The sequence below is a fragment of the Mobula birostris genome, chromosome 1 (assembly GCF_030028105.1).
Source record: "Mobula birostris isolate sMobBir1 chromosome 1, sMobBir1.hap1, whole genome shotgun sequence".
NCBI lineage: Eukaryota > Metazoa > Chordata > Chondrichthyes > Myliobatiformes > Myliobatidae > Mobula > Mobula birostris.
Window position 1 is genome coordinate 146,854,094 of NC_092370.1, and position 27,078 is coordinate 146,881,171.

The 27,078-nt window shown below is 42.6% G+C and overlaps 1 protein-coding gene across 5 annotated transcripts in view; it reads right to left on the bottom strand.

Moving 5' to 3' along the window:
* zfpm2a (zinc finger protein, FOG family member 2a) overlaps window positions 1–27,078 on the bottom strand; it is a 1,013,454-nt gene that overhangs the window by 335,406 nt on the left and 650,970 nt on the right. The window lies entirely within an intron of this gene.

A 27,078-nucleotide genomic window follows, 5' to 3' on the forward strand; every position in this document is an offset into this window, starting at 1 on the left:
TTTGAATGTGATCTGGAACATGCTGTGCATTGCCTTGCAATTTGCTACCATTTCTATCTTACCTGCAGTTAATTACACTCTTCCTGGGCCGTGGAATTGCTGTGAACACCTACAGAATAAATACAATAAACTCATATAGGATTACTCATGTAACCATTTAAAATCCTTCTACTACTCCTGATGCATTCGGTTACCTCATTGCACTCCGCAGTGTGCGTTCTGAAGCAATTTCTATGAACTTGCACAACATAAGATGCTGAGGCAGCTGGTCATACTAATAAGGAATATAGTGGTTGTAGAATGGAAGAAAAAAATAGTCATGACTTCTGTGTCTGCTAGAAAATATCAATGTCTTGGCTGCATTTCTCCCTTCAAGTAGAGAGCTGCTGATATACCCCATCAAGATTTGAATAAAGGTTTGGGGAAAGTATCAGAGACTAGCTAGTGCCTCTCGCAATAGCTTGCCTATAATTTGTATTTATTTAATGATACAGCACAGAGTAGGCCCTTCTGTCCCTTCGAGACACACTTCCCCAGCAATCCTGACAAACCTGATTAACTCTAACCGATTCACAGGACAATTTACAATGACCAATTATCCCACCCGGTACTTCTTTGAACAGTGGGAGGAAACTGGAGGACCTGGAGAAAACCCACACATTCCATGGGGAGGGCAGACAGAGACTCCTTATAGAATGTCACTGGAACTGAACTTTGAACTCAGGAACTGTAACAAGTCGTGCTAACCACTGCGTTACCATGGCATCCAAGGTACTTAAGGAGAAAAAAGAAAAAAAACAAGAGGTTACTAATTTATTCACAGGTGTTCAGACAGCCACAGGACTGTGGTTTCTGTAATGAACGGCTGTTCTCTTGAAATTATTCAGTTTTGCAGTGTGTATTTCAGCACCTGAGCTATTGCCAGAAAATGGCTACATCATAAACATGTTATGAGATGCTTTTAACAGTGCTGAATATTTTTACCAGAGTACTTAATATTTAATATAAAGCTAATGTGGACACATTTCATTATATCTTGAAAGACTCACTGATTTGATTTGACACAAACTATGTAATTCACTCTACGTTTCAGTGTACATGTGACAAATAAATGTCAAATAGATGTGACTAATCTTTAATCTCTACTGGTTTGTTTTCAAAAAATGTAATTTAACTATAATGTATTATTCTGAATTCTATAGATTGTAATGTCACATGTTTCCTTTATAAAAAGGTATAATGTAAACTTATTATCAAAGTACATATGTACTCATTGGTCACTTTATTAGGTACCTCCTGTGGCTCCTCAGTGTATATTTGTGCTCTTCTGCGGCTGGAGCCCATCCACTTAAAGGTTCGACATATTGTGATTTCTCAGATGCTCTTCTGTACACCACTGTTGTTTACTCGAGTTATTTTTGGCCTTCCTGTCAGCTTGAATCAGTCTGGCCATTCTCCTCTGATGTCTCTCATTAACAAGGCTTTTTCACCCATAGAACAGCTGCTCACTGGATTTTTTTTTTTTATTTTTCACACCCTGCTCTGAAAGCTCTAGATCTGTGTGAAAATCCCAGGGGACTTCTTCCCCATTCTCATGTTTGGTCTGAACAACAACTGAACCTCTTGACCATGTCTGCATGCTTTTATGCATTGAGTTGCTGACACATGATTGGCTGACTAGATATTTGCCTCAATGAGCAGGTGTACAAGTGTACCTAATAAAGTGGCTACTGATTGTACAGTGCACAGATACAGAATTTGTCTTTGCTTTATTTGTCATTGAAGGCATTTATCATTTTGTATGATTCTTTAGGATCTATTTCCCTATCTGTCTGCAAATATTCTTAAAGAGCACAGCCTAACTTTCTACATTGCTGCAAACCACCTCTTATTCTGCTTAATGAAAGATAATTTATTAATCTTTTTTTTAATTTTAATTATTAGAGGGAAGCATAATTATGTTCTAGCTTTGTGCTGGCTTGTATATTCCTTTAGGGTACAATTTTGTTTTAATACTGTAATAATATGATTGTCTGCAGTGATACTCCATTGTGACAGACATTGACAGTCAAGCATACTCAATATTCTTCTGTAGTTCTTGTGTCAGATTATAAACTCCAGTCCCTCCTATTCCCTGCAGATGTTTAAAAAAATAAAACATTTGACTCGCATGAAATGTTAACTTTATCAACGTTTATTAATTTCACACTTTGCCTAGGCCAAGTGCTCAGACAATACTGTCATTGCTGCTGCAGCCTGCAGCCGTTTGGCAGTACTGTAAGTCACCCTCAGCAGTTTTTGCTCAGCAGAATGTGTACTGTACAAGTGGAGAGTGAAAGAATTAACTCAAAAACTAAAATAAAAAAAATCACCTTTCAAGATGTTGTCAATATCTTTCAAGATGTTTCCTCTAGTGGGAGATTTTGGATCAGAGGGCACAGTCTCAGAATAGAAGATGAGGAGGAATTTCTTTAGCCAGAGGGTGGTAAAATCTAAGGAATTCATTGCCACAGAGAGCTGTGCAGGCCAACGCATTTCTCTCCAGTGCCTTGATATGCCTGTTATGGGGAGTTCAGGCCTCAGCAGGGATTACTGCTACTTGTATAATTAGATGGACCTGCTTATATCAACGGCATTAACGAATTAGTTCTATTTCTTACTGCAGCAAACACTACATTCAACCTAGATGAAAGGACCAAAACTGGCTAGGAGTATTGTTACAAATCAGGTGACTGAGTGGCATTAGCACCATAGCGGGGGCATATTTAGTCCCCTAAATGTTTTTGTGCATCTGAGTCTTCATCATCTTTGCAACCAGTAGGTGAGGGATACCTTTAGCTTTTGGGACAGAAATCTGGATCAGCTGAGTATAAGAAGATAAAATAATGCTCTCTCTAATATCCACAAGTCATAGTGAGGTCAGAAATATGAAGATGATACAGTTTAACACGTGGCTAAGGAGTTGGTATAGGAAGGAAGTTTCAGATTTTTGGATCATTGGGAAGGTAGGACCTGTACAGAATAGACAGTTTGCCCCTAAACTGGTGGGGGGCAACTAATATGCTAGTAGGATGGGTTTGCTGGCGTTGCGGGAGGCTTAAAGGAGAGTTGCAGGGGGATGGGAACGAGAGTGCCAGAAAAGATAGTGGAGTGGTTGTAGAGACAGATGCTGTTAAGACCTTAGACAAAGTCAGGAATCAGGAGGTTGAGCACGGTGAGACTAATGTTCTAAGTTCAAAGTTCAAAGTAAATTTTTATTATCAAAGAAAATATAAGACCATCAGACAAAGGAGCAGAAGTCGGCCATTTGGCCCATCGAGTCAGCTTTGCCATCTTATTATGAGTTGATCCATTCTCCCATTTAGTCCCACTCCCCCACCTTCTCACGATAACCTTCGATGCCCTGGCTACTCAGATACCTATCAATCTCTGCCTTAAATACACCCAATGATTTGGCCTCCACTGCTGCCCGTGGCAACAAATTCCATAGATTCACCACCCTCTGACTAAAAAAATTTCTTCGCATTTCTGTTCTGAATGGGCACCCTTAAATCCTTAAGTCATGCCCTCTCGTACTAGACTCCCCCATCATGGGAAACAACTTTGCCACATCCACTCTGTCCACGCCTTTCAACATTTGAAATGTTTCTATGAGGTCTCCCCTTATTCTTCTAAACTCCAAGGAATACAGTCCAAGAGTGGACAAACGTTCCTCATATGTTAACCCTCTCATTCCCAGAATCATTCTAGCGAATTTTCTCTGTACCCTCTCCAACATCAGCACATCCTTTCTTAAATAAGGAGACCAAAACTGCCCACAGTACTCCAAGTGAGGTCTCACCAGCACCTTATAGAGCCTCAACATCACATCCCTGCTCCTATACTCTATTCCTCTAGAAATGAATGCCAACATTGCATTCGCCTTCTTCACTACTGACTCAACCTGGAGGTTAACTTTAAGGGTATCCTGTACGAGGACTCCCAAGTCCTGTTGCATCTCCGAACTTTGAATTCTTTCCCCATTTAAATAATACTCTGCCCATTTATTTTTTCTGCCAAAGTGGATAACCATACACTTTCCAACATTGTACTTCATTTGCCACTTTTCTGCCCATTCTTCCAATCTATCCAAGTCTCTCTGCAGACTCTCCGTTTCCTCAGCACTACCGGCCCCTCCACCTATCTTTGTATCGTCAGCAAACTTAGCCACAAAGCCATCTATTCCATAATCTAAATCGTTGATGTACAATGTAAAAAGGAGCGGCCCCAACACAGACCCCTGTGGAAAACCGCTGGTAACCGGCAGCCAACCAGAATAGGATCCCTTTATTCCCACTCTCTGTTTCCTGCCAATCAGCCAACGCTTTATCCACGTATGTAACTTTCCTGTAATTCCATGGGCTCTTATCTTGTTAAGTAGCCTCATGTGTGGCACCTTGTCAAAGGCCTTCTGAAAATCCAAAAATACAACATCCACTGCATCTCCCTTGTCTAGCCTACTGGTAATTTCCTCAAAAAATTGTAATAAGTTTGTCAGGCAGGATTTTCCTTTAAGGAACCCTTGCTGAGTTCTACCTATCTTGTCCTATATGCCTCCAGGTACTCTGTAATCTCATCCTTGACAATCGACTCCAACAACTTCCCAACCACCGACGTCAAGCTAACAGGTCTATAATTTCCTTTTTGCTTTCTTGCCCCCTTCTTAAATAGCGGAGTGACATTTGCAATCTTCCAGTCCTCTGGAAGCATGCCAGAATCTATTGACTTTTTAAATATCGTCGCTAATGCCTCCGCAATCTCCACAGCTACTTCCTTCAGAACACGCGGGTGCATTCCATCTGGTCCGGGAGATTTATCTACCTTTAGACTATTCAGCTTCCTGAGTATTTTCTCTGTCGTAATTGTGACTGCGCACACTTCTCTTCCGTGCCACCCTTGAGTGTCCAGTATACTGCTGATGTCTTCCTCAGTGAAGACTGATGCAAAATACTCATTCAGTTCCTCTGCCATCTCCTTATCTCCCATTACAATTTTCTATCGGTCCTATATCTACTCTCACCTGTCTTTTACTCTTTATATACTTGAAAAAGCTTTTAGTATCCTCTTTGATATTATTTGCTAGCTTCCTTTCATAGTTAATCTTTTCCCTGTTAATGACCTTCTTGGTTTCCTTTTGTAAGGTTTTAAAAACTTCCCAATCCTCTGTCTTCCCACTAATTTTTGCTTCCTTGTATGCCCTCTCCTTTGCTTTTACTTTGGCTTTGACTTATCTTGTCAACCACGGTTGCATCCTTTTTCCACTCGAAAATTTCTTATTTTTTGGAATATACCTGTCTTGCACCTTCCTCATTTCTCGCATAAACTCCAGCCACTGCTGCTCTGCTGTCTTTCCCGCCAGTGTCCCTTTCCAGTCAACTTTGGCCAGTTCCTCTCTCATGCCACTGTAATTTCCTTTACTCCACTGAAATACCGACACATCAGATTTTGGCTTCTCTTTTTCAAATGTCACAGTGAACTCAATCATGTTATGATCACTGTCTCCTAAGGGTTCCTTCACCTCAATCTCTTTAATCACCTCCGGTTCATTACACAATACCCAATCCAGTACAGCCGATCCCCTAGTGGGTTCAACAACAAGCTGTTCTAAAAAGCCATCTCGCAGACATTCTACAAATTCTCTCTCTTGAGATCCAGTGCCGACCTGATTTTCCCAATCCACTCGCATGTTAAAATCCCCCACAATTATTATAACACTGCCCTTCTGACAAGCTTTTCCAGTTGTAATTTGTAGTCCACATCCCTGCAGCTGTTTGGAGGCCATCAGGGTCCTTTTACCCCTGCTATTTCTTAGCTCAACCCATAAAGATTCTGCACCTTCCGATCCTATATCACCTCTTTCTTATGATTTAATATCATTTCTTACCAATAAAGCCACGCCTCCCCCTCTGCCTACCTTCCTATCCTTCCGATACACCGTCTATCCTTGGACGTTCAGCTCCCAGAGACATGCATCCTTTAGCCAGGTCTCAGTGATGGCCACAATAGCATACCTGCCAGTCTGCAGCTGTATGACAAGATCATCCACCTTATTCCTTATGCTGCGTGTATTTAAGTATAACACCTTAAGACCAGTATGTGATACTTTCCACTTTGATTTCACTGCAACTTTATTGCATTGCAACTCATCCCAATGGCTACAAATTTGACCCATCACCCGCCTGTCTTTCCTGACATCTTTACTGCTCACTATCTTAGATTTATTTCTGTTTTCCCCTTCCTCTGCTCTGTCACCTGGCTCCTTTCCCCCCTGCCAAATTAGTTTAAACCCTCCCTAACAGCTCTATTAAACTTTCCCGCCAGGATATTGGTCCCCTTCGGGTTCAGGTGTAACCTGTCCTTTTTGAACAGGTCATACTTCCCCCAGAAGAGATCCCAATTATCCAAGAATCTGAAGCCCTGCCCCTTACACCAGTCTCTCAGCCACGCATTCACCTGCCTGGTCCTACTATTCTTGCCCTCACTAGCACGTGGCACAGGTAGCAATCCCGAGATTACTACCCTGGAGGTCCTGCTTCTCAGCTTCCTTCCTAACTGCTGGAAATCTCTCTTCATGACCTCGTCCTTTGTCCTATCTATGTCATTGGTACCAACATGTACCAAGACAACTGGCTGCTCACCCTCCCCCTTCAGGATATTCAGGACCCGATCTGAGACATCCCGTACCCTGGCACCTGGGAGGCAACACAGCATGCGGGTATCTCTATCAGGCTCACAGAATCTCCTGTCTGTTCCCCTGACTATGGAATCCCCTACGACTACTGCATTTCTCAACTCCCTCCTTCCTTCTCTCCTGCACAACAGCGCCAGGCTCAGTGCCAGAGACCTGGTCACCGTGGGCATCCCCTGTCAGGTCATCCCCCTCAATAGCATCCAAAACAAGATATTTGTTGCTGAGGGGGACAGCCACAGGTGTGCTCTCCTCTATTCAGGCCTATCCCTTCCCTCTCTTGACAGTGACCCAGTTTTCTGACCTCTGTAGCCTAGGATTGACTACCTCCCTGTAGCTCCTGTCTATCACCTCTTCACTTTCCCTAATAAGCAGTAGGCCATCAAGCTGCAGCTCCAGATCCCTAACACGGTCTCTGAGGAGCTGCACCTCGGTGCACCTGGCGCAGATGTGGCCATCAGGGAGGCTGGAGGTCTCCCAGGATTCCCACATCTGACACTTTGAACAAAGCACTAACCCTGCAGGCATGCTATCTAATTCTACAGGAATGAAACAGGAATAAGCCTACTCACTCACTTACCTCGCCAAACAGACAAACTTTTTAAACCGTTAGCTCGTACCGTTAGCTGTGTGAGACCTGCTGTTCCTGTCTGTCCGGACATCATATATGTCATCATATACAACCCTGAGATTAATTTTCCTGTGGGAGTATTCAGCAAATCTATAGAATAGTAACAGGATCACTGAAAGATCAACTGGAGTTCAAGAGACAAAAACTATGCAAATGCAGATATAAATAAGTAGCGTTAAATAACAGGAAGATTTGATAATGAGTCCTTAAAGTCAGATCATTGGATGTAGGAACTTTTCAATGATGAGGCAAGTAAGTGTAGTTATCACCTTTTATTTAAAAAATCCTGATCTTGAAACCTGGTGGTGCTAGTCCTGACGCTCTTGGTTGGGAGGAGAGCCAATTTGCTCATTCTCTGAGGTTGTCATCTCCCTGTTGCTGAGGCTGTGAAGACTGACCTGGCTACTGTGCTCTGTGCCGCTAATATGTTGAACTGATAAGTGAGGTTTTCGGCTGCTCTGGAGTTCGAACTTATGGACTCAATTTTGGTTCAGAATGATTTGTGTTTTTTTTACTTCCTCTTGTGCATTGAGTGCTGGCCTTTTATTTTTATTCTTGTTTTTCTTAATTTGGTTCTTTCAAATCTCTTGCTTTGCAGCTACTTGTGAGCAAGCAAATCTCAAAATTGTATAATTTATACATTCTTTGATAATAAGTGTACTTGAATCTGGAATTTTGTACCTTCTACCTACTGGCAGCAGCGAGAAGAGAGCATGACCTGGATGGTGAGGATCTCTGATGATGAATGCTGCTTTCTTACAACCGTGTTTCATGCACATATGCTCAATGGTTGGGAAGCCGTTACCCGTGATTTGCCGGGCTAAATCCACTACCTTTTATAGGATTTTCTGTTCAAAGGCCTTGGTGTTTCCATATCAGTCTATGATGATCAGTCTTCTGGGGCAGGTGGGACCTGTACAAGAGAGACGGGTTACACTTGAACTACAGGGGGACCAATATCCTTTCAGGGAGGTTTGTTAATGCTATTGGGGAGGCTTTAAACTAGATTTGCAGAGGGATGGGAACCAGAGTGCCAGAGCTGATAGTGTGGCTGGGGTGAAAATAAATGATGTTAAAAGTTCAAGCAAATCTGCTAATAGAAAGGTTGTGAGTGGTGGTAAAAATCTTCTGAGGTGTATATATTTCAATGCTAGGAGTATTGCGGGGAAGGCGGATGAGTTGAGGGCGTGGATTGACACGTGGAATTATGACGTTATAGCAATTAGTGAAACTTGGCTACAGGAGGGGCAGGACTGGCAGCTTAATATTCCAGGGTTCCGATGTTTCAGATGTGATCGAGGCAGAGGAATGAAAGGTGGGGGAGTAGCATTGCTTGTTAGGGAAAATATTACAGCAGTGCTCAGGTCGGACAGATTAGAGGGCTTGTCTACTGAGTCCTTATGGGTGGAGCTGAGAAACAGGAAAGGTATGGCCACATTAGTGGGATTGTATTACAGACCACCCAATAGTCAACGAGAATTGGAAGAGCAAATCTGCAGAGAGATAGCAGGCAACTGCAGGAAACATAAAGTTGTGGTGGTAGGGGATTTTAATTTTCCATATATTGATTGGGTCTCCCATACTGTTAGGGGTCTAGATGGTTTAGAGTTTGTAAAATGTGTTCAGGAAAGTTTTCTAAATCAATATATAGAGGGACCAACTAGAGGGGATGCAATATTGGATCTCCTGTTAGGAAACGAGTTAGGACAAGTGACAGAAGTCTGTGCAGGGGAGCACTTTGGTTCCAGTGATCATAACACCATTAGTTTCAACTTGATCATGGACGAGGATAGATCTGGTCCTAGGGTTGAGGTTCTTAACTGGAAGAAGGCCAAATTTGAAGAAACGAAAAAGGATCTAAAAAGCGTGGATTGGGACAGGTTGTTCTCTGGCAAGGATGTGATCGGTAGGTGGGAAGCCTTCAAAGGAGAAATTTTGAGAGTGCAGAACTTGTATGTTCCTGTCAGGATTAAAGGCAAAGTGAATAGGAATAAGGAACCTTGGTTCTCAAGGGATATTGCAACTCTGATAAAGAAGAAGAGGGAGTTGTATGACATGTATAAGAAGCAGGGAGTAAATAAGGTGCTTGAGGAGTATAAGAAGTGCAAGAAAATGCTTAAGAAAGAAATCAGGAGGGCTAAAAGAAGACATGAGGTTGCCTTGGCAGTCAAAGTGAAGGATAATCCAAAGAGCTTTTACAGGTATATTAAGAGCAAAAGGATTGTAAGGGATAAAATTGGTCCTCTTGAAGATCAGAGTGGTGGCCTATGTGCGGAACCAAAGGAAATGGGGGAGATCTTAAATAGGTTTTCTGTATCTGTATTTACTAAGGAAACTGGCATGAAGTCTATGGAATTAAGGGAAACAAGTAGTGAGATCATGGAAATTGTACAGATCGAAAAGGAGGAAGTCCTTGCTGTCTTGAGGAAAATTAAAGTGGATAATTCCCCGGGACCTGACAGTGTGTTCCCTCGGACCTTGAAGGAGACTAGTGTTGAAATTGCAGGGGCCCTGGCAGAAATATTTAAAATTTTGCTGTCTACAGGTGAGGTGCCGGAGGATTGGAGAGTGGCTCATGTTGTTCCGTTGTTTAAAAAAGGATCAAAAAGTAATCCGGGAAATTATGGCCAGTAAGTTAACGTCGGTAGTAGGTAAGTTATTGGAGGGAGTACTAAGAGACAGAATCTACAAGCATTTGGATAGACAGGGACTTATTAGGGAGAGTCAACATGGCTTTGTGCGTGGTAGGTCATGTTTGACCAATCTAATGGAGTTTTTCGAGGAGGTTACTAGGAAAGTGGATGAAGGGAAGGCAGTGGATATTGTCTACATGGACTTCAGTAAGGCCTTTGACAAGGTCCCGCATGGGAGGTTAGTTAGGAAAATTCAGTCGCTAGGTATACAAGGAGAGGTGGTAAATTGGATTAGACATTGGCTCAATGGAAGAAGCCAAAGAGTGGTAGTAGAGAATTGCTTCTCCGAGTGGAGGCCTGTGACTAGTGGTGTGTCACAGGGATCAGTGCTGGGTCCATTGTTATTTGTCATCTATATCAATGATCTGGATGATAATGTGGTAAATTGGATCAGCAAATTTGCTGATGATACAAAGATTGGAGGTGTAGTAGACAGTGAGGAAGGTTTTCAGAGCCTGCAGAGGGACTTGGACCAGCTGGAAAAATGGGCTGAAAAATGGCAGATGGAGTTTAATACAGACAAGTGTGAGGTATTGCATGTTGGAAGGACAAACCAAGGTAGAACATACAGGGATAATGGTAAGGCACTGAGGAGTGCAGTGGAACAGAGGGATCTGGGAATACAGATACAAAATTCCCTAAAAGTGGTGTCACAGGTAGATAGGGTCGTAAAGAGAGCTTTTGGTACATTGGCCTTTATTAATCAAAGTATTGAGTATAAGAGCTGGAATGTTATGATGAGGTTGTATAAGGCATTGGTGAGGCCGAATCTGGAGTATTGTGTTCAGTTTTGGTCACCAAATTACAGGAAGGATATAAATAAGGTTGAAAGAGTGCAGAGAAGGTTTACAAGGATGTTGCCAGGACTTGAGAAACTCAGTTATAGAGAAAGGTTGAATAGGTTAGGACTTTATTCCCTGGAGCGTAGAAGAATGAGGGGAGATTTGATAGAGGTATATAAAATTATGATGGATATTGATAGAGTGAATGCAAGCAGGCTTTTTCCACTGAGGCAAGGGGAGAAAAAAACCAGAGGACATCGGTTAAGGGTGAGGGGGGAAAAGTTTAAAGGGAACATTAGGGGAGGCTTCTTCACACAGAGAGTGATGGGAGTATGGAATGAGCTGCCAGACGAGGTGGTAAATGCGGGTTCTTTTTTAACATTTACGAATAAATTGGACAGATACATGGATGGGAGGTGTATGGAGGGATATGGTCCGTGTGCAGGTCAGTGGGACTAGGCAGAAAATGGTTTGGCACAGCCAAGAAGGGCCAAAAGGCCTGTTTCTGTGCTGTAGTTTTTATGGTACCTGGATGCACTCAGTTAAAATACTCTCCACTACATATCTATAATAGTTTCTCAAAGCTTTAGATGTCATGCCAAATCTCCTAAGGAAGTGGAGGCGCTAAGGAACATATGAGTTGCATTGTAAGTTAGTTGTATTTCAGTGCAAGAAATGCTTTAGATAAGGCAAATGAGCTCAGGGCATGCACCAGCAAATGGAATTATGATATCGTAGACATTCATGAGACTTGGTTTTTGGAGGGGCAGGTCTGGCAGCTCTGTATTCTGAGGTTCTGTTCTTTTAGATGTGATAGATCAGGAGGAATGTTGTTACTAGTCAGGGAAAATGTCATAGCAGTGCTCTGTCAGAACAGACTGGAAAACTCGTCTAATGAGGCGTTATGGGTGGAACTGAGGAATAATAAAGGTATGACCATGTTAATGGGGCTACATTATAGACCATCCAACAGTTCATAGGATTTAGAGGAACAAATCTGTAGAGCGATCACAGGCAGTTACAAGAAATATAAGGCTGTTACAGTAAGTGATTTTAACTTTCCACATATTGACTGGGAATCCTGTACTGTAAAAGGACTAGGTGTTATAGAATTTTGTCGAATATGTTCAGGAAAGTTTCCTTAATCAGTACATAGAAGTCAATACTTGATCCCCTTTTAGGGAATGAGGCAGGGCAGGTGACAGAAGTTTGTGTAGGAGAACATTTTGCATCTAGTGATCATAATGCCACTAGCTTCAAGGTAACTATGGAAAAGGATAGGTCTAGTCCTTGGGTTGAGATTCTAAATTGCAGAAAGTCTCTGAAACTCTGTGACAGTCGGCTGTTGATAGCAGGGAGGTATGTGTAGTACTGGCTAATAATGGCACCATCTCTCTTAGACAATAGAAAGGCTAGTGCTAGTCGATAACCCCAAAGGTGAAGAAATATTCTAAAGGAATAATGAAGCAACTGTGGCTGACAAGGGAAGTTAAAGACTGCATAAAAGCAAAAGAGTGGGCATTTAATAATGCAAAAAATAGTGGCAAGTTTGAGATTGAGAAGCTTTTAAAAACTAACAAAGCCATAGGGAGATAAAAGATCAAACGTGAAGGCAAGCTAGACAATAATGTAAAACCAAATGTTTTTACAGATCTATAAAGAGTGAAAGAGAGGTGAGAGTGGATATTGGACTACTGGAGAGGTAGTAATGGTGTATAAAGAAATAGCAGATTAACTTAAGAAGTATTTTGTATCAGTCTTCGCTGTGGAAGACACTAGCAGTAGGCCAGAAATTTGAGAGTGTCAGCGGGCAGAAGTGAATGTAGTTGCTATTACTGAGGAAAAGGTGCTTGGAAAGCTGAAAGGTCTAAAGGTAGATAAGTCACCTAGACCAGAGATTGTGCAGGCATTAGTAATGATCTTTCAAGAATCACTAGATTCTGGAATGATTCTGGAGCACTGGAAAATTGCAAATATCACTCCATTCTTTAAGAAAGCAGGGAGGAAGAAGAGACCAATCGGTCTATAAGACCAATTAGCCTGACTTCAGTGGTTGGGAAGATACTGGAGTCCATTATTAAGGATGAGGTTTTGGGGTACTTGGAGACACATGATAAGGTAGGTAAAAGTCATCATGGTTTCCTTAAAGGAAACCTTGCCTGACAAATCTGTTGGAATTCTTTAAGGAAATAACAGGCAGAATAAACAAAGGAGAGTCAGTGGACCTAGACACTAGACATACAGAGTTCCAGACAGGTGGCTTTCTCACTGCTGAGTCCATTGGCTTGTTAGCAAGGGGCGTGAGCTGAAGATAAGGAACAATGTTATTCAACTTAGGAATATTGTGTCAACCAATCAGGATGGTGGAATTGGAAGAAGGTTCAAGAGAATGCTGGCGAAGAGGTTTTTGCGACGGACACTGGCGTGGGTCGAGGTCTTTTTGGTGGGAGCTGGGAGAAGACAGGAGGGAAGGTGGCTGAGGATGCCGTCCCTGTTGCACAAAGTGCTTTGTGCAGATGAAAGGCTTCAAGGAGGAAGGACTGATACTCCCATGGGGCAGCCTGTTAGTTCAAGATGGATTTCGAGCAACATTCAGAAGGTGTTGTGTGCTTTCACGCAGACCGTGGGTCCACCACGAGTTAAAGACAACTTTAAGATGAGCTCCTACTTATGTGCACATTTGGACTGGGTTAACTGTAATGGGCCCTTTTCATTTTTTCTTTTCTTTTTCCTAACTGTTTGTTAAAGCTGAAATTTGTAAATATAATTTCTTTATAATTGTATGTGGTGTACAACCTATTATTTCTTCCCGACGGGTAATTGCAAGTGGGCAGCATTTACAGAGTATTCCCTCAGATCGGGGTGCAGGTGGTCAAAGCGTCCTGGCTCTCAAGTCTGGTGGGACCGAAGTCATATTGACCCTAGACGTACGGAGTACCAGACAGGTGTTTTTTTCACTGCTGAGTCCATTGACTTGTTAGTGAGGGGCTAACTAGCCACGTTTCTAGAGAAGGCCTTTGACAAGGTGCCGCACATGAGATTGCTTAACAAGGTAAGAGCCCATGGTATTACAGAAAAGATACTGCATGGATAGAAGATTGGCTGATCGGTAGAATTCACAGGTTCTGGGAATAAAGGGGGCCTGTTCTGGTTGGCTGCTGGTGACTAGTCATGTTCCACAGGGATCAGTGTTGGGACCACTTCTTTGCACATTTTATGTCAATAATTTGTATGAAGAAATTCATGGTTTTGTGTCCAAGTTACAAGATGATACAAAGATAGTTGGAGGGACAGGTAATGTTGAGGTAGCAGAGAGTCTTCAAAAGGACTTGGACAAAATAGGGGAATGGCAAAGAAGCGGCAAATGGAAAATAGTGTTGAGAAGTGTACAGTCATACACTTTGGTAGAAGGAATAAAGGCATAGATTATTTTCTAAATGGGCAGAAAATTCAAAAATCAGAGGTGCAAAGGGACTTGAGAGTTCTTGTGCAGGATTTTCTAAAGGTTAACTTGCAGGTTGAGTCAGTAGTAAGGTAGGCAAATGCAATGTTAGCATTGATTTCAAGAGGACCAGAATATAAGAGGAAGGACTTAATGCTGAGGCTTTATAAGGCATTGGTCAAACTGTACTGTGAACACTTTTGGGCCCCTTAGGCCCAAAAGGATAAAGCTGGCATTTGGAGATGGACCAGAGGAGGCTCACGAGTATGAGTCTGGGAATGGAAGGGTTAACATATAGGGAGCATTTGATGGCTTTGGGCCTGTCCTCACTGTAGAATGAGGAGGGGATTTCATTGAAACCTATCGAATATTGAAAGGACTAGATAGAGAGGATGTGGAGCGGTTCTGGGCCAGGAGACACAGTCTCAGAATAGAGAGGCATCCATTTAGAACAGAGATGAGGAGGAATTTCTTTAGTCAGAGGGCAATGAAATCCATAGAATTCATAAAGTTATCAGTTGATTAGACTGTTAGATTGATGGAAATCAAAACAATAACTACAGATGTTGGAAACTTTAAAATCAACACAAAATTCTGGTGGCACTCAGCAGCATCTTTGAAAAGAGAAAAGGAGTTAATATTTCCGGTTGAAGATCCTGCTTCAGGTGGATTAAAATACAGATGATATGATTAAACTCCTCTGAAGGCAAAAATTTATGCCATTGAGGTGATGTAGAAACATAGAAACATAGAAAATAGGTGCAGGAGTAGGCCATTCGGCCCTTCGAGCCTGCACCGCCATTCAGTATCATCATGGCTGATCATCCAACTCATGATGTGCGCTACTCAATGCAAGTTGCCTCAGTAAAAGTTACTAATGCGAGCTGCCAGGATCATATGATGTAACCTTGATGGAAATCTTTTTAGAATCCTTTCAGACATGGCATTTCTGCAGTCATGCTCTTTGAAGCCTATCACTCATGACATCCTAATCAAACACAAAACACTAATTTAGCAATGTTTGGTGCCTGGCTGAGGTATTGCTGCAAGTTAGTGAAGTAGTGTGATCTCTCGAGTTGAGTATGATGTCTTCCCAAAGGGGTTGTCTATTGATGGGTCCTCAACTGGCTGCAGAGGCCGATTCAGAACCCATGTATCCAGGATGTTAGAGTGGATTCTCTTAATGGAGAATGCTTGTGTGTGACATAGTCACATTATGACATCCTCCTTCCTTAATCTTCAGCATTAAGGTGGAATTTTTATTCCCTCCTCATATGGGGTGCCATGCCATGTGAAGGAAATATTTACCACATCTTTGTATCCTTTGTCTATTATTCATTTGCTGAAAGTATGTCTGTGGACGTAGATTTACAGTGGTGTGAGCTACGTGAGGTGCTCTGTGAGAATGAGAGGCAAGTCCTGAGAAACTACTGATTATTAAAGTGTCCCGGAAGCAAACCTGATGAAACTCTCTCCTAGTTCAAAGTTCAAAGTATGTGTACAGTATACAATCTCGAGATTCGTCATCTTGCAGGCAGCCACAAAACAAAGAAACAGGATAATATAGGCAAACAACAGGAATTCTGCAGATGCTGGAAATTCAAGCAACACACATCAAAGTTGCTGGACTGACGAAGGGTCTCGGCCTGAAACATCGACTGTGCCTCTTCCTAGAGATGCTGCCTAGCCTGCTGTGTTCACCAGCAACTTTGATGTGTGTAGCATAATATAGGCATCCGTTATTCTCATGAGACCATGGATTTGCGCCTTGGGAAGTTTCCAGGGCGCAGGCCTGAGCGAGGTCGTATGGAAGACCAGCAGTTGCCCATGCTGCAAGTCTCCCCTCTCCATGCCACCGATGTTGTCCAAGGGAAGGGCATTAGGACCCATACAGCTTGGCACCGGTGTCGTCGCAGAACAATGTGTGGTTAAGTGTCTTGCTCAAGGACACACATGCTGCCTCAGCCAAGGCTCGGACTAGTGACCTTCAAATCACTAGATGAACGCCTTAACCACTTGGCCACGCGCCAACACAAGGAACAGCATAGAACTCATCTTTAAAAAATCCACAAAAAGACCATCAAATGTGTGAGAAAAGAACAAATTACACAAACAAATAACATATAGAACATTAAACATCGAACTGCAGAGTTTCCAAAAGTGAGTCCACAGCCATGAGTCGCCGAGCAGAGTGACTCAGTCAGTTCAGCGCTGTGTTAATTGTTGTAGGCCACAGCCGCAGACCCAGTTCTCGATCAAATCGTGCAACTAGTGAAGCACATTCACTGCTGAGGACACTAATCATCAAACCACAGTTGAAAGTGAGTCTACAGTTGGAGAAGGAAGTCTGAGAATCGGAGTGGGAGTGCAGAGGAAGCCATTTTGAATTTTTTCGGGTTTTTTCCATCGGCGTTCAGAGAGGCGGGACTGCGCAGGCGTGTGACGTCGGGCAGTGAAGTGCGGAAGATTTAAAAGGACAGAAATCCTGATTCAGGTTTAACTCGGAGAAGGAAGTCTCAGAATTGGCGCGGAAGTGCGGAGGAAGCCATTTTGAATTTTTCATTTTTTTTTCATTGGCATTCAGAGAGGCAGGACTGCGCAGCTGTGTGACATCGGGCAGTGAAGCACGGAAGATTTAAAAGGAACACAGCCTTATACAGCGGGCAGCGGAGTGAGCCGGGAGCAGAGTGAAGGCTTAAGGGCTTTGGCTCAACGGGCTTAGGTGGAAACAGGTGAGGTGAGGAAGGTTTGGTATTCATTTTTTGTTGTTATTTGAGGAGAGGGAGAAGTATGAGTGTGAGGGCAGCTTGTTGTTCTCAGTGCCGGATGTGGGAGGTCATGGAGTCTCCCAGCCTCCCGGACGTCCACATCTGCACCAGGTGCGCCAAGATGCAGCTCCTAAGAGACCGCATTAGGGAATTGAAGCTGCAGCTCGATGGCTTCCATCTGGTCAGGGAAAGTGAGGAGTTGAAAGAGAGGATTTACAGGCAGGTGGTCACACCGGGGCCACGGGAGGCAGACAAGTGGGTCACGGTTAGGAAGGGGAAGAGGAAGAGTCAGGTAATAGAGAGTACTCCAGTGGCTGTGCCCCTTGACAATAAGTACTCCTGTTTATGAGTACTGTTGGGGGGACAGCTTACCTGGGGAAGCAACAGTGGCTGTGCCTGTTGGATTAGGTACTTAGACTCTTAGGCACAGAGTCCGGCCATATAGCTCAGAAGGGTAGGGAAAGGAAGAGGAAGAGGAGGGAAGCAGTAATAGGGGACTCGATAGTTAGGGGGTCAGATAGGTGGTTGTAACATCCTTGGTCTGAGTGCTCCTGATCTCTGTCCCCTGCCTATCCTTCTTCACACACTGTCTACTAGCTTTCTCTATTTGTGAACTAACCTCCTGTCTCCTTGTCTCTTTAATTTGATTCCCACCCCCCAACCATTCTAGTTTAAAGTCACCTCAGTAGTCCTCGCAAATCTCCCCGCCAGGATATTGGTCCCCCTAGGATTCAAGTGTAACCCGTCCTTTTTGTACAGGTCACATCTGCGCCAAAAGAGGTCCCAATGATCCAAAAACTTGAATCCCTGCCCCCTGCTCCAATCCTTCACCACGCATTTATCCTCCACCTCATTGCATACCTCCTCTCACTGTCGCGTAGCACAGGCAGTAATCCCGAGATTATTACCTTTGCGGTCCTTTTTCTCAACTCCCTTCCTAACTCCCTATATTCTCCTTTCAGGACCTCTCCTCTTTTCCTACCTATGTCATTGGTACCTATATATACCACGACCTCTGGCTCCTCTCCCTCCCACTTCAGGATATCTTGATCGCGATCAGAAACATCCTGGACCCTGGCACCGGGGAGGCAAACTACCATCCGGGTCTCTGGACTGCGTCCACAGAATCGCCTATCTGACACCCTGCTATTTCCACACTAACTTTCCTAAAGGTCCTAGGGAATATCTTGTCCAGACCCGGAGACTTATCCACTTTTATCCACTTTCCTTAAAAGCACCAGTACTGCCTCTTCTTTAATCATCATACTTTCCATAACTACCCCTCTTGTTTCCTTTACCTTACACAATTCAATATCCTTCTCCTTAGTGAATACTGAAGAAAAGAAATTGTTCAAAATCTCCCCCATCTCTTTTGGTTCCGCACATAGCCGTCCACTCTGATTCTCTAAGGGACCAATTTTATTCCTCACTATCCTTTTGCTATTAATATAACTGTAGAAACCCTTTGGATTTATTTTCACCTTACTTGCTAAAGCAGCCTTGTATCTTCTTTTAGCTTTTCTAATTTCTTTCTTAAGATTCTTTTTACATTCTTTATATTCCTCTATCCCTCTGTTCTACAGCATTCTTCAATGCCTTACCATTTACCATGTTAGTTAGGTCTTTATTCTTTGGAGCGTAGAAGGTTGAGAGGGAACTTGATAGAGGTGTTTAAAATTATGAGGGGGATTTATAGAGTTGATGTGGATAGGCTTTTTCCATTGAGAATGGGGGAGATTCAAACAAGAGGACATGAGTTCAGAGTTAAAGGGCAAAAGTTTAGGGGTAACATGAGGGGGAACTTTACTCAGAGAGTGGTAGCTGTGTGGAACGAGCTTCCAGCAGAAGTGGTTGAGGCAGGTTCGATGTTGTCATTTAAAGTTAAATTGAATAGATATATGGACAGGAAAGGAATGGAGGGTTGTGGGCCGATTGCAGGTCGGTGGAACTAGGTGAGAGTAAGAGTTCGGCATGGACTCGAAGGGCCGAGATGGCCTGTTTCCGTGCTGTAATTGTTTTATGGTTATATAGTTATACAGTCAAAAGCTATGAGCCATGAGCCGCAGAGCTGATTGACCCTTGCAGTGTGGGACCCGAGACTCCTGCACCATCTGCGGGCAGACCTGTCAAATGCAGGATACCCGTTTACTTTCTGCTCTCATCCTCATCGATTTTAACCTTGCTCAACACTTAAATAAATGTGTTGTAATGGAGCAGACCACAGGTTTGTATTCCGCCATTAGAAATCGATGCAGCGACGGATGTAGCTACGCTGTACACCGAATCCTCCAGGAGATTGCAGAAGTGCTAATTCATTCAGTCTGCCCAAAATTTGATTCTTAAAAGGGAAATTACAGGCTGCAATTAATCCCAGTTCAAAAGAAGTATATTTAGAACAAGAAGAAGTGTATCCAGTAGTTTTGTATGCTGTCTGCAAGATGTCACCATTGGTCACTGGTGCCATCTTATCAGATCTCACTATCCACAGAGACACTACCTGATTCTCTTGTTGACCTTCCTCATCAAGCTCACCCTCAGGAGTTTGTAAACTTTCGAGATACATGGGGTTGACTGTTCAAAAATTCCTCAATGGTCACCAATGATGTGCAGATTGAAGGAGACATGCCTGTAATTCATGAACAGCTGCACATTCTGAAGAACAAACAAATGAGACACAAGTATAGTCCACACTTTGCGAAAGCCAACAAAAAGTTGTCAAATCCACATGCTCATTGAGCCGGTTCCTCATCAAGGAAGGAAAATTAGAAGAAGTTCCTTCTCCTGGGGAATAGAGTTTCATTGACCACCTAAATATTGCATGAGCAGCAAACCATGAGGTAAAGCATATGAAACCTGCTGGTTTCCTTGGCTGCATAAGTCTAACGAAGCCACACTCCGGTTCTGCTAAACCTGTGAGATTGAGATGGCTCTCCCACCCCAAACCCTGGTTTGTGTAGATGCTGGGTACTTTGCAACCCTATTACAACTCAGTGTCAAGAAACAACAGATAACACACTGTGTACGATTAAAGGAATTATATTTATGAATCTTAACTAAAGGGTTAGTAAAGAAAAGAAAGAAAAAACAAAAAGGGCCCATTATAATTAAACTGTCAAATGTGCACCAGTTGGAACTCAAGTCACCAATCCTCAGTTGATCTCATTGCTCGGCTCCAATGGGATCATGATCTCCCCACCTGGTTGTATCCTATGACTGGTTCTCTCTTCATCTCCCGCTGAAGAAAGGACCCAGCTCACATTCCAAAGCATCCATTATTTCTAACCATAACCCAAACACTGCTTCTGTACAAGACCACTAGCAGTGAAACCTTTCCCAGGATATTACACACAGATAGGAGTAAGGTGCTGATGCAGTGTAAACACTATGGCACTTGCGGAATTTAAATTCAGCTAATTTAAACAGGAGGAAAAAACTTGCCATCCTCACTTTGTCTGGCCCATATGGGACTCAAGACCAGGAGAAAGTTAATTAACTTTTAACTGCCCCCAGGCTGCCAAGTTTTCTCAAGTTGTCATGTTCAGACAGAAAAAGGGTAAAAAGAATAGAGGCAGAGTGACAAAACACCAATGACCTTGATATCAAATTCAGCAAAGTCCTCCACACTGACGTTTGTGGACTGGTGTTGCAATTAGAAGAACTGTCCCATAAACCAATAAAGCAACAATCTTGCATTGTAACACACATCAAAGTTGCTGGTGAACGCAGCAGGCCAGGCAGCATCTGTAGGAAGAGGTGCAGTCGACGTTTCAGGCCGAGACCCTTCGTCAGGACTAACTGAAGGAAGAGTGAGTAAGAGATTTGAAAGTTGGAGGGGGAGGGGGAGATCCAAAATGATAGGAGAAGACAGGAGGGGGAGAGATGGAGCCAAGAGCTGGACAGGTGATTGGCAAAAGGGGATACGAGAGGATCATGGGACAGGAGGTCCGGGAAGAAAGACAAGGGGGGGGGTGGGGACCCAGAGGATGGGCAAGAGGTATATTCAGAGGGACAGAGGGAGAAAAAGGAGAGTGAGAGAAAGAATGTGTGCATAAAAATAAGTAACAGATGGGGTACGAGGGGGAGGTGGGGCCTAGCAAAAGTTAGAGAAGTCGATGTTCATGCTATCAGGTTGGAGGCTACCCAGACGGAATATAAGGTGTTGTTCCTCCAACCTGAGTGTGGCTTCATCTTTACAGTAGAGGAGGCCGTGGATAGACATATCAGAATGGGAATGGGATGTGGAATTATAATGTGTGGCCACTGGGAGATCCTGCTTTCTCTGGCGGACAGAGCGTAGATGTTCAGCAAAGCGGTCTCCCAGTCTGCGTCGGGTCTCGGCAATATATAAAAGGCCACATCGGGAGCACCGGATGCAGTATATCACCCCAGTCAACTCACAGGTGAAGTGTTGCCTCACCTGGAAGGACTGTTTGGGGCCCTGAATCTTGCATTGTAGTCACCAAGTCATTCTTTCAGCATCAGACTCTTCCACAAGGCTTTACTTACTTTACATTTATGACTGTGTGGCTAAGCACACTTCCAACGCCATATTCAAGTTTGCTGACAACATCATTGTTGCAGGCCAAACCAAAGGTGGTGATGATTCAGCATATTGGTGGGAGACTGAAAATCTGGCCGAGTGGTGCCATAACAACTCAGTGTCAGCAAGACCAAAGAACTGATTATTGACTTTAGAAGAAAACCGGAGGTCCATGAGCCAGTCTCATTGAAGGATCAGAGGTATAGAGGGTCAGCAACTTTAAATTCCTTGGTGTTATCATTTTGGAGGATTTCTCCTAGGTGTAGCACCTAAGTGCAATTATGAAGAAAGCACGGCAGTGCCTCTACTTCCTTAGGAGTCTGTGAAAATTCAGCATAACTTCTAAAACTTCGACAAATTTCTCTAGATGTGTCGTGAGGAGTATATTGACTGGCTACATCACAACCTGGTATGGAAACACCAATGCACTTGAATGTAAAATCCTGCAAAAAGTAATAGATATGATCCAGTCCATCACGGGTGGAGTCCTCCCCACCACTGAGATCATCTATACGAAACGCTGTCGCAGGAACGCAGCATCTATCATCAGGGGTCCTCACCACCCTGGACATGCTCTTCTCACTGCTGCCATGAGCAAGAAGGTCCAGGAGCCTCAGCACTCACACCACCAGGTTCAGGAACAGTTACTACCCCTCAACCATCTGGGTCTTGAACCAAAGGGAATAACTTCACTCAAACTTTGCTTGCACCATCAATGAAATATTCCCATACCCAACAGACTCACTTTCAAGGACTCTTCATCTCATATTCTTGATATTTATTGCTTCCTTTTCTATTTGCACAATTTGTTGTCTTTGGCACACACTGGTTGAATGCCCAAGCTGATGCAGTATTTTATTGATTTTGTTATGGTTATTATTCTATAGATTTATTGAGTAAGCCTACAAGACAATGAAACTCAGGGTTGCATATGGTGACATATATATATACTTAGATAATAAATTAATTATGTAGCCCCCTGGTAAGCCTCAGGCTCGCTCAACTCGCTTTTGTCTAGGGGGAGCAGCCTTTGGCCCCACCAAACTGGGTAATCAAGTTTGTGTGGATGCTGTGTGATGTACTCCACCCCGCCAAATAACAGACAATACACCATATGTGATCTTACTGGAACCACGCATTTAATAGAGATAAAATATAAAAAGAAAATAAAAGGCACCAAACTTATCAAAGTTCAACCACTTCATGCACAACAGTTGGAGCTCAATTAATGGAGTCTTCTTTCCACCATTCGATCCCCTCCGACCCCCTCAACCATCGCCTGGGACCAACCACGGTGGTCGATCAGATGCTCCACACGAGTCTATCTTCGTCTCCTCTCCTCGCCGAAGACCCTGGGCCTCGGACTCCCACTCGGGGACGGTCCCGCCGCCCAGGGTCACAGCATCGCGTCTCCTCTCTCTGTCCCCATCACGCCTTCTCCCCCAAAGCCCGTAAACAATAGCTTACAGACACACAAGAAAGAATAACATCTATCCCAATTGGTTAGCAAATGAATACAATTCTTTTTATAACCCAAACAAGCTGCTAGAGAGAGAACTTTCTCAGCAGTTAACATAACAGAGAAGCCATTTTGATTAGCCTCAGCAGTAACATAAAAGAAGAAACCCCTTACAATTACTTTAAATTGTAATACCTGAGTATGTCCTGTCAGATGCATCAGAGTTGAAAGTGTAATGGTTTACAGGTGGAAGTGAATGATCTTGGAAATCTTTAACATTGACTCCAAACCAATTTAAGGTCAAAAGTGGGCTGCTGAGTTTAAATCCTGAAAGTTCCTCCCCAGCAGCATTGTAAAATCAACTCTACCACAAAGACAAAGCAGCTCATGAAGATGACTCACCAGCATCCCGACTGCATTCAGAATGGACATACCAATGATGCCCACATCATGACAATTAAATGTTACAAACAAAAGCAATGGAAATCTGGAATGTTCAACACTGGCCTCTAAAGGCAGACCAGCTCAAGCACATATCTCTGGCTGGATAATTGCCTGGGTTTATCACAATTTAGACAGAAGCAAAGACTATATTCTGGTAGAATCCTCAAACGTGAGCACTTAACTGCTTCCTACTTCCTCTGACCATTTTCAGCATTCATTGCAGCATCTTTTATCTAATTTATACAGGAAATGTTTAAAATAGCATTGATATCCTTAGACTGGAAGTGCTCACAATCACATCATACACGAGGTTGACACCATTTCAAAGCTGCGATATAAAGCAAGGCAACAATTTTCTGAGCTAAGTGACTGGTTCTTCAATCAGGGAACCATCGCAGACCATTGTTTAGACATCTACAGAGTTCACATCTCTTTTTTTAAGCCTGGGATGAGAAAGTCTGGTCCTGAGGGTTGAGGGTCTGAAGCTTACCTATCTTTATTATTTTTAATTTATTTACATCATTTTTTCACGTCTCAGATTCTGACTAAATGTTTGTTTCTTGGGAATCAGAATCAGGTTTAATATCACGGGCGTATGTCATGAAGATTATTGTTATGTGGCAGTAGCACATTGCAATACATAATCATAGAAACTGTAAGTTACATTAAGTGTGTATAATATATATATATATAGTAGCGGCAGTGAGGTAGTGTTCATGGGTTCAATATCCATTCAGAAATCTGATGGCAGAGGGGAAAAAGCTCTTCCCGAATTGTTGACTGTGTGCCTTCAGGCTCCAGTACCTCCTCCCTGATAATAGCAATGAGAAGAAGACATGTCTTGGGTGATGAGAGTCCTTAATGATGGATGCCGCCTTTTTGAGGCACTGATCCTTGAAGATGTCCTGGATACTATGGGGCCTAGTGCCCATGATGGAGCACAACTTTCTGCAGCTTTTTTTGATCTTGTGCAGTGCCCCCCACACCGCTTCCTCCACACCAGACGGTGATGCAGTCAGTTAGCATGTCCTTTATATTATTCTCTACCACAGAATAATTATTAACATAGTAATTATTCAGCACCTACTTCATCTGCATTCATATCAACATTATTATTTAAGTTGACTAACGTTGTTCTTGACTAACAATTTTACCTGATAAATCTACAAAAGCTCAGTTATATTGATTTTATATTGTATCCCACTTCCCTATCATTAATACAAACACATGGATGCTGCGCAGACTTGAGAACATGAACTCTAGAAAAAGGTTGAACAGGTCAGGACTTAATTACCTGGAGCATAGGAGAATGAGGGGAGATTTGATAGAGGTATACAAAATATTAAGGGGTACAGATCAGGTAAATGCAGGCAGACTTTTTCCACTCAGGTTGAGGGTGAAAGGTGAAATGTCTAAAGAGAGCATGAGGTGGAATTTCTTCACTCAGAGTGTGGAACGAGCGACCACAGAAGTGATGGATGTGGGTCTGATTTCAACATTTAAGAGAAATTTGCATAGATATACAGATGCGAGGGGTATGGAGGGCTATGGTCCAGGCGGAGGTTGTTGGGACTAGGCAGAATAATAGTTTGGCCGATGGATCTGTGTCTGGCTGATGTGTTCTACGACTTCTATGGTAATCCTATAGCCTCACCAAGTGTACAGACTTGTATTTCATTATGACAGATTCTTCCCCACCATTCTACAAACTTCACTCTACCACCAATACTGCATACACTCCTCCCAGTACGATCACTTGTCATTTAATAGTAATGTAGATAGATTGATAGATTTCCCTCCTCTGCTCTTAAAGCATCCTCCTCACCCCGATCCAATTTAGTCTGCTCCTCTTTCAGTTACGCAACTTCTCTTTTTCCACCTTTGCATACTATCCCTCTGCAGCCAATTCTGGCATCCTCTCTTTCACCACCGTTGAGGCAAACTCCCTCCTTAGTCTAAATGATCCAAATAATCCAAATAATTATTGAAATCCTCAGATAATACTCTTTCCCAACAATTTCATTAGATTTCTGAAGTCCCTGCTTATGTGTGACATTTATTTTTGCCTCAAGACATGAGGCTGAGTAGAATCTCTCTGTATTGCAATAGAAGTTGATCAGAAACTGAGCTGGGTCAGCCACATAAGCACCTTGACCAGGTTAGAGGCTGGATATCCTGTTCTGAGTGTTGGTACTCCATCCTGTTTCCACCATCCACAGAGCCCCACTTAGTAAGGTAATGGAATACTCTCCACTTGCCTGAATAAACAAAGCTTGAATAACAATGAAGAGGTTTGGCCTCAATTAGGAAAAAATGCAACCTGTCATATTGATAACACATTCACAAAATAACACATTTGCATCACCCGTCAGCTCATCGCAGCTGTACTATGTACTATATAACAGCACTCCCCAAATGTATGAATCTTAATATCCTCCAAGGTCTTTAGGGGCATGAAAACATCATCACTTGTATTTTTCCCTACAGTCACACAACATGCTGACTTGGAAATACATTGTTAGCCCTTCCTCATCACTGGTCTATGTTCTGAAACTCCAATATCAACAGCACAGTGGAGTACATTCACCAGAAGAATTGTAGCAGTTATTAAGACATTAATTTCCCTTCTCAAAGGCAATCAGAGACAGTCAATAATCAAGACCATAAGATATCGGAGCAGAATTAGATCATGCTGGTTTGCTAGCAATACTTACATTAATTAAAAATATTATCTTTTCAAATCATTCTGTCCCATTTGTTTTGCCAATGCAAAGTTCAAATCAGCCATCAGTTATCTCCAGTATGGATCAGACAGGCTATGCACGAACAGGATATAGCAGGGGCATTTTCAATGGCTTTTAAAGTCAGCTATAAGCAGGCCAGGCAAGCATACGGGTGAATTGCATCAAACTCACAGAAAGTTACTCACAGTAACATGACACCCATACACCAACAATTAGGAAATATTCAAGGACACAGTCTTAATTCATAATCATATTCTGACAAAAGTAATACATTCATTTTAATATTATATTTGCAGTATAATAGCTATAAAGAAATGCCTTCAAATCTGCAATGTTGTAACAATACAGATTTGTGTATTCTAATATTCAACATAAACACAAAGTGAATCAGCAATCTATTTATAATGACATAGCTTCAGTCAGCCAATCACATATAATTTACAGATAAGTCTTAAATGATAATGTTGTTATGGTGAATGTGCTCATTTTATTATGTAAACTTACATGAAAATATTTAATAATTAAGTATATTCACATTACAGTCAGCAATAGATGACATCAATCATATAAGGACATAGATAAGATATGGTGTGGACAGAATGATTTTCTCCTTTTATATGTACGTATTTATCATCTCAGTTAAGAGTGTAAAATGTAGTCTTTGATATGGGACATGAACCAGTTTGTGGGGGGGGGGCCGATGTCCCACACCATAGGATGGAACAGAAGTTATACTGTTAATATAATTAAAACAAACATTGGATTGTAGTGCAAGGCGGAAGTCAGGTAATTATTTTCTTGCATAAATAAAGACTTACAATTTTATATAACTCAACAACATCAGTGAG